Source organism: Cricetulus griseus, chromosome 2 (genome assembly GCF_003668045.3).
Source record: "Cricetulus griseus strain 17A/GY chromosome 2, alternate assembly CriGri-PICRH-1.0, whole genome shotgun sequence".
NCBI classification, from domain to species: Eukaryota; Metazoa; Chordata; class Mammalia; order Rodentia; family Cricetidae; genus Cricetulus; species Cricetulus griseus.
The window spans coordinates 210,216,232-210,223,657 of record NC_048595.1 but is presented as its reverse complement, the minus strand read 5'-3'; the positions used below and the strand labels follow the sequence as shown (position 1 = coordinate 210,223,657).

The 7,426-nt window shown below is 37.2% G+C and overlaps 1 pseudogene; it reads right to left on the bottom strand.

Moving 5' to 3' along the window:
* Positions 1 to 6,567: 6,567 nt before the first annotated feature.
* LOC100751177 lies at positions 6,568 to 7,122 on the bottom strand (annotated as a pseudogene).
* Positions 7,123 to 7,426: the final 304 nt, after the last annotated feature.

The following is a 7,426-nucleotide window of genomic DNA, read 5'->3' as shown; positions in this document are numbered from 1 at the left end:
TCTCAAGTTGTAGATCATCTTCTCTGACAATGAAACTATTTAATATCTGAATTAAATGAGTTTTCTGGTTCCCAGGATCATGTTTCCACTGTCTATGAGCTCCTGTCTTAATACTAATAACAAAGGAGTCCTCTTCCTCATCTAACATCAAGAAATACGTGTGAAATTTCATGCCTCTGGATCTTAGCACAGTGGACTACTTATCAAATGTTAAATACAGAAACTTGTGATAAAAAATGTTATTTATGTAAAGTCAGTTGAAACAAACAAGCTTTACTATTTAATATCCACCCTTTGAAAATTGTTGAACATCCAATGTTTCTCAGTCATAAAATACATTCTCTGAATATGAAACCTCAGAATCTATTCATCTCCATATTCATATTCATATTCATCTCCATCAAAGGGGGGTATAATATGGGATGTCCTTCTGTATACTGTGAATATGTGTTGATTTGGTCAATGGCCAAACAGGATAGAACTAGGCAGGGAATACAAACAAAGGTATGCAGACAAAGAAGGCAGAGTCAGGGAGATGCCATGTAGCTGCTAGAGAGGCAAGATGTGACATAACAAGTCACAACTTGCCTGGTGAAATATAGAACAATAGGCATGAGTTAATTTATTTATAAAAGCTAGTCAGTAATATGGCTGAGCTATTGGTAAAATAATGATATTTAATATTAGCCTCTGAGTGATTATTAATTACATAAGTGACTGGAGGAACTGGTGGGATGGACCAGAAAACACTAACTACAGAGGTGAGCACAGAATGTCTTTCCAAACTCAGAATACTGTTTGATGTGATCATCATTAGCGAGTCCTGTCTGGATTAGGTGACTGCTTTAAGAAAATCTGTACAGCAGGACTGTGCTAGGGAGAATAGACAAGGCATATGAGTTACCTGTGTTGCTGTAGTGAGCAACATGGAACAAGTGACCCTAAAAACAGCACTCACAAGATATCCCTGCTGAGCTGTGTTGATAAGGACTGTGTAATGGCAGACAATGGAAAATTAGGAAACACATACAAGCTGAAATGTTTTATCCCTTATTTATAACTAGAGTAGGTGTATCATTTCTTTAGAAGAGAATGGCATAGGAGATTCTTTGATGAGAAATACTACTGAGTGTAAGCAATACAGATTAAATTTTGATTTAATCACAGGGGTGACTTGATAGGAAAATATTTTAGTCAATGGAAAGTAACAAACTAGAACCTTAGAAAATAGGACTGGCTGCCTCAGCTTGGAGATGTGATGAAATCTTGTGTGTGTTTGGGTGGGGGAGGTTGGGGGCATCTTCGGGTATATTCTTCTATACCCATAGGAGCAGAGGCATGCTGGTCTTTTCTTTTGTTGTATCTTGGTAATATTTTAATTTGTATCTTATATAAGAGAGAAACCAAGAATGAGCCAGGGATTCAGCAGTGAGCTCACTAGGAATACAGGTGTAATCAAAGGTGTGTGACCAGTACAGTAGTACCATGGAGGCTAAGAGTCAAGCAGAATGCTGGCTTGTCATATTGTAAGTGAAAGAACAAATTAAGGTTTCTGGTTGGGGTCCATAGAGAACAGGGGAAATTATGTGATTAGTAGAGCAATCTGTGACTTCAGCCCTGACCTTTGCATTTAGTTTTGATCACATTGGTTCTGATATTGAATAACGGTGGTATTGGTACTTTGAGTTTTGTTAATGAGAAAAGGATAGGGACCTTAAATGAAACACTCATTTCCACATAGAGGGATACTCGCTGAGCCAAGACACACGAGGGTGGGCCTAGGCCCTATCCCAAAGTATATGATAGATGCTGATGACCCCCTATGGAAGGCCTCACCCTCCCTAGGGAGCAGAAAGGATATGTGATTGGTAGGGTTTTAGCTGGGGGGTGGTAGGGGAGGAGGGGAGGGAGTGGGAACTGGGATTGACATTTAAACAATCTTGTTTCTAATTCAAATAAAAAAAGATGGAAAAATTTTTAAAAAAATACCTAAATGAGTTCCTTCTAAACCCCTATGGGAAGGAAGACACATAGTAAGCCAAACCTAAGAATGCCATTTTACCCCACTCAGAGATGATTTGTTTTCAGCAGAATATCATCTATGGTGTTGAAATATTATGAATTTGTATTTTGATTTACATTTATTTAAATAATTGGATGTTTTATGATAATTCATTGTGGGCTAAATTTATATGGGATACATGGTATCCATGGCCTTGTACACATATTTCAGAAATTTAGAGTACATTTTGCTGTATACATACATACATACATACATACATACATACATATATGTGCATGCAGTTTTTTCCCTTTGAAGGTTGACATTGGGTTGCTTGGTTTCAATAAATTGTTATAAAGCTAGAGTGCCAAAGATTTGAAATACATTAGGTTCCAATTTGACATATGTCATAAATACAAATATATTTTTCTAATGGTGAAGCCAGTCAGGCACTAAATAGGAATAAATGGGTTCAGACATGAGGAAGGAAGATCCCAGAAAGTAGTAAGAGGTAAAATAATTGCAATGATAAAATAAATGCACTATTCATATCTTTTAAAAATTTCACATGTATGGGATAATGCAAAGGAGCCCATCAGATATTGTTACAAAGCTTTCTTGAGAGGAAACTCCTCCCGTATACTGACATTTTACTCGTCTACAGCTGACTCAGTCTGATCTGACCTCTAAAGTCGTATTTGTTTCATGTTCTTCAAACAAATTCCACCTCTATACAGTTCAGGTTTATGGAGGTTCTAGCTGATTTTCTGTTTTTTAGTGGGCACAGCACATTCATCTGAATTAAGCATATATTTAAATAGATGAGGTTTCAACCTCAAGAACACTTATAGGTAGAATATAACCAGAATAACAATACATAAACATTTGAAAAAACAAATATAGAAGAATGTAATACCATTTTTAAACACATTAATTTTTCCACACACATGAATAAATGCACTCTTCCTATAAGTTTTGAAAGGTGCCAGTAAAACATTTTGTGTAAATTCCTTGGTGGAAGAAGTTACTCACAGTGTAGAATTTAAGGTTCTTTTTTTTTTTTTTTTGAGAAATGGTTTCTCTGTGTCTTTAGAGGCTGTCCTGGAACTAGCTCTTGTCGACCAGGCTGGTCTTGAACTCACAGAGATCCACCTGCCTCTGCCTCCCAAGTGCTGGGATTAAAGGCGTGGGCCCCCTCTGCCCAGCTGAATTTAATTATTTTAGTGTGAAATTAACATGCTTTTCTACACTGGGAAATTCTTAGTTATGGCATAGAACAGAAGCCCTTAAAATAATGATAAAACAAACATTTGGCATATACAGAGGAGATGCAGAAGGATTTTTGAAAGGATCTTTCTCTGAAGAAGCAGCATCAGGCAATGTCAATGGTGATCATGGTTCAGTAATCTTGGATTGAGAGATATTTTTAGCTGGTTGGATGAAAAAGACATAGATTTTGAGTTAGATGATGAAAACATTGGTTGCATGTCAGAATTAAAGGGACAAGTGGAGTGGTGGGACCCATGTCATGGAAAACTCCTCAGAAAATATACCTGGATCATGTGGGGGAGATATTCATGAAAATCTGATGACTGGAAACAATATAAAGGCATATAAAATGTGTCACAAACTTATAAAAGCAGTCTGTAACCGTTGTGAGTTTTTAAAAGTTTTATTTTAATAACTTTTTTCATTTATTTTATATATACAGACTGCAGTTTCTCTTTCCCTCGCGTCCTGTGTCCCCTATGACTCCTTCTCTAGCTCTATTCAGAAAGGAGCAGGCATTCCTTGTTGTTGAGCAAAGCAAGACACATCAAGTTGAGAGAGGTCCAAGCTCCTACCCTTGAGTCAAGGATGGGCAAAGTAATCCAGCATGGGGAACAGGATCCCTAATGCCACTGAGTGCCAGGGGTCAAGTCCCAATCTCATTGACAGGAGTCTTACAAAGACACCAAGATATACAACTGTCATACACATGCAGAGTAGGAACCCACAGAGACAGGTGACCTGATCTTGAGAGCTCATGGACTCTGGACTAACAATTAGGGACTCTTGACTAACACTATGCCTTGTGCGTTTCTCTGTTTGTTTGTTTGATTTTTTATAAGAGCGCTATAGTACATGCTATGTGCTTTGCATTTTGACAGAACAAATGTGGAATAATAGACTGCTTTCCACTAACTAGTTGTGTGACAATAAGAAATTACTTAACTTTTTTATCCTAATCTTCTCAGCTATAGAATGAGAAATATAACGCCTACGTCATAGGAGCACTGATCATAGACCATTATAGCAACTGCAGGTTGTTATCTACAATAACTGTTAACTATGAAAACACTCTCATATTTCCTAAAGGTTTAAGGTTCTAAAATATTAAAATTTAATGCAAAAAAACATGGATCACAGTCTAATATAATAGCCATTACAATTAATTCCTCCAGATAGTGCTCTTTCTGATATGAAAATTTGCTCATACTTTTGTGTTTACATAGAGTCCTCAGATGGTGTCTCTGTTTTGTGATGTCCCAGGTTCTTTATGAGGCAGGATGTAGACATTGAAAATATGTCACTGGGCTATTCCACCTCCTGCTCTTTTTCCTAGCTGTCTTGAATTAAAAAGTTTTGCTAGGTCCACATACATATGATGGACAAAACCTTTGAAAAAATAAAGCATTATTCTCTCATTTAATTTGCATATATGGTTTGCTATAGCAATATAATAGAAATTAACATAAATATATTTGTTAGATAAATAGAAACCATCTGACACAACTTTTTTCATTAAAATAACCCAATTGTCCCTTTCATTAGGAAGAATGCTATCAAACAATAATTTATGAAAATAAACATCTAATGTTTCCTATATATTATAGAGAAATGCAATATGACTTTGTATGAGCCAGCTTGAGCTAGCATAACAAAATGCCAAAGACCAAGTACATTAAGAGTAATTAATTTTCTTGTAATTGTGGATACTGAGAAATCCCTGGCAAAGAGGCTGTCAATTTAGTTTCAGCAAGACTTCTCTTTCTGGCTCACAGATGGTTGTTGTTCTGATGTGTGTTTGTTTGAAAAAAAATAAGGACAGTGGCTCATGACTCATTTACTTCTTAGGAGGGCAACAGTCCTATCAGATTATAAGCAATCCTCAAATCTGACTCAAACATCATCACCACTTTACAGAATTTATCTGCACATATGATTCCATTGAGGATTAGAACAAGCTTTATTAATGGCCCTAATAATTCTCTGTGCTCTCTAGGTCTTAGTTTCTATATTGGAAGCATAAACATATTTATGCTTTAGGGCTAGATGGTGAGGAAGAATAGAAGAGAGATACAAAGAAAGGAAAAATGTCTTCATGACTTCTGGATTAGTGAGTGCATATGACCAGAAACTACTTGTGGTCTACTGGAGAAATATCTAGATAATACCAGAGTTTATAGCACCTATAATTCAAGTTTTCCAGGCAGATAACATGATTTTGAAGCTTCTGCCTTTGTGCTCAAGCATGTGACATTCTTGACATGAGTTTTAGCATTCTGATATATACTTTTATATGTTAAGTTTACATAGGGTACAAATCAATATCACCTAAGATATTCATCATCTGTTTTGTTTATCTGCCAGGTAGAGGATAGAACAAAGGAAAACTGCAAAGAGAAGATTATGAAGGTTGATAGCTTTTTGGATAAGATTGAATTCACAGGCATTGATATTTTTAATGGCTTTGTTTATTTGACTTAAAAAATACTAGATGCTGGCATGTGTTTATATGAACTACAAAGACATGGAGGTGTAACCCCCTAAAATCTCTTATTTTAGTTGTTCCCACAAATGAAGGTGGGTGTTATTTTCTCTATGTTGTACAGATGTGTTTCATTTCTTTAGAACATGTGATTCCTCAATGTTTCAGATTTATGTGGAGTGTACCTTAATGACCAGGTCAAAGTCCATAATTTTGGATAGAATTGCTGGTCTTCTTTTGCTGTTATTTTGTTTTTCAAGACAGGGTTTCTCTGTGGCTTTGGAGGCTGTCCTGGAACTATCTCTTGTACACCAAGCTGGTCTCAAACTCACAGAGTCTGCCTGCTCTGCCTCCTGAATGCTGGAATTAAAGGTGCGTGCCACTGCTGCCTGGCAAATTGCTGGTCTTGGTCAGAAAAAATATTTGGTTATTCATGATAATTTAGTTGAACAGAAGTACCACATGCTACTACAAACCATTGTCCAGAAAGCTGCCTTCATGACCACAGAAACACTGTTAAATAAGATTCTTCTACCCTGAACCACCAGTGTTCTAGTTTTCTGAGAACCTCAGATATTTTCTACTTACAAGAAACAAAAGAGTGAGTGTGTTCATCAACTTAGTATTCAAAGGTAAATATAATAAAAGCAACTTCCTTTTTAAGGAAACTGTTCATTTATCTGTTTGTTTCTTTGTTTGTTTGTTTGTGGGTCTCTCTGTGGAGGCCATAGGACATCTTGTAGGAGTCTGTTCATTCTTTCTGCTATCTGGGTTCCAGAGATTGAATTCAGGTCATAAGGCTAAGCTATCCATGCTATTTGGCTTTCACGGCTTTTGTAAACTCCTTATGGAAGGTCAGATGTGTCAGGGACATGTCATCCAGGATGAGCCCAAATGTTGCTGCTCTCTCTGTGAGGTCACTGCTCACTTGCCTGGAGACCAACACTCGCTGGCTGACTAATTCTCCAGCATCAAAGCGAGCCACTACTGACTTGAGGATCTCTGTGATGGTGGATGGCAGCTCATCATAGTGCTCACCGATGCTGGTGCAGATATGAGGTAGGCGGCTGGCCGCCGGCCAGAAGAGGATGCATAGTGTGATGTTGACATTCTACAAATCTTTGCTACCAATGATGACTGGTGCATTCAATGGTTGTGAGCAGCAGTCAAAGATAATATGTTTCTCAACACAAGGGATGAGAAAGTGAGTCCCTTCCCTTACCACAATGTCCTGTACTCCATGAAATCCATCAAAGATGACAGCTCTGTGCACAGCATCCACATTATATAAGGTAGAGTTCCCCATGCCTCATGCAACTGCTAAACTCAGGCTGAAATTTCTGATGGACTCAAACACTTTGGCAGCCATAATTCTTTCTGTTGCACCCAATCACACCTGCTTTCACTCTGACCACCACATGAATTCCCCAGACTCGAATACTTCTGGCACTTGTATTATTTGAAACACTTCAAGTATGTCATGTACGCATGATATTAAAATAATACCAATTTGATCTTGCCTGTCCAATGAAAATAAAATACAATTCTCCATGAAAACATGTGAGTTTGAAGAACATCCAGGATTTCTATGTAAAGATATGATCATTAAAAATTTAGTACTGTTTGCTGTTGTTTTATGAAGAAATACAGATATGGCCAGTTTTAACATAGAG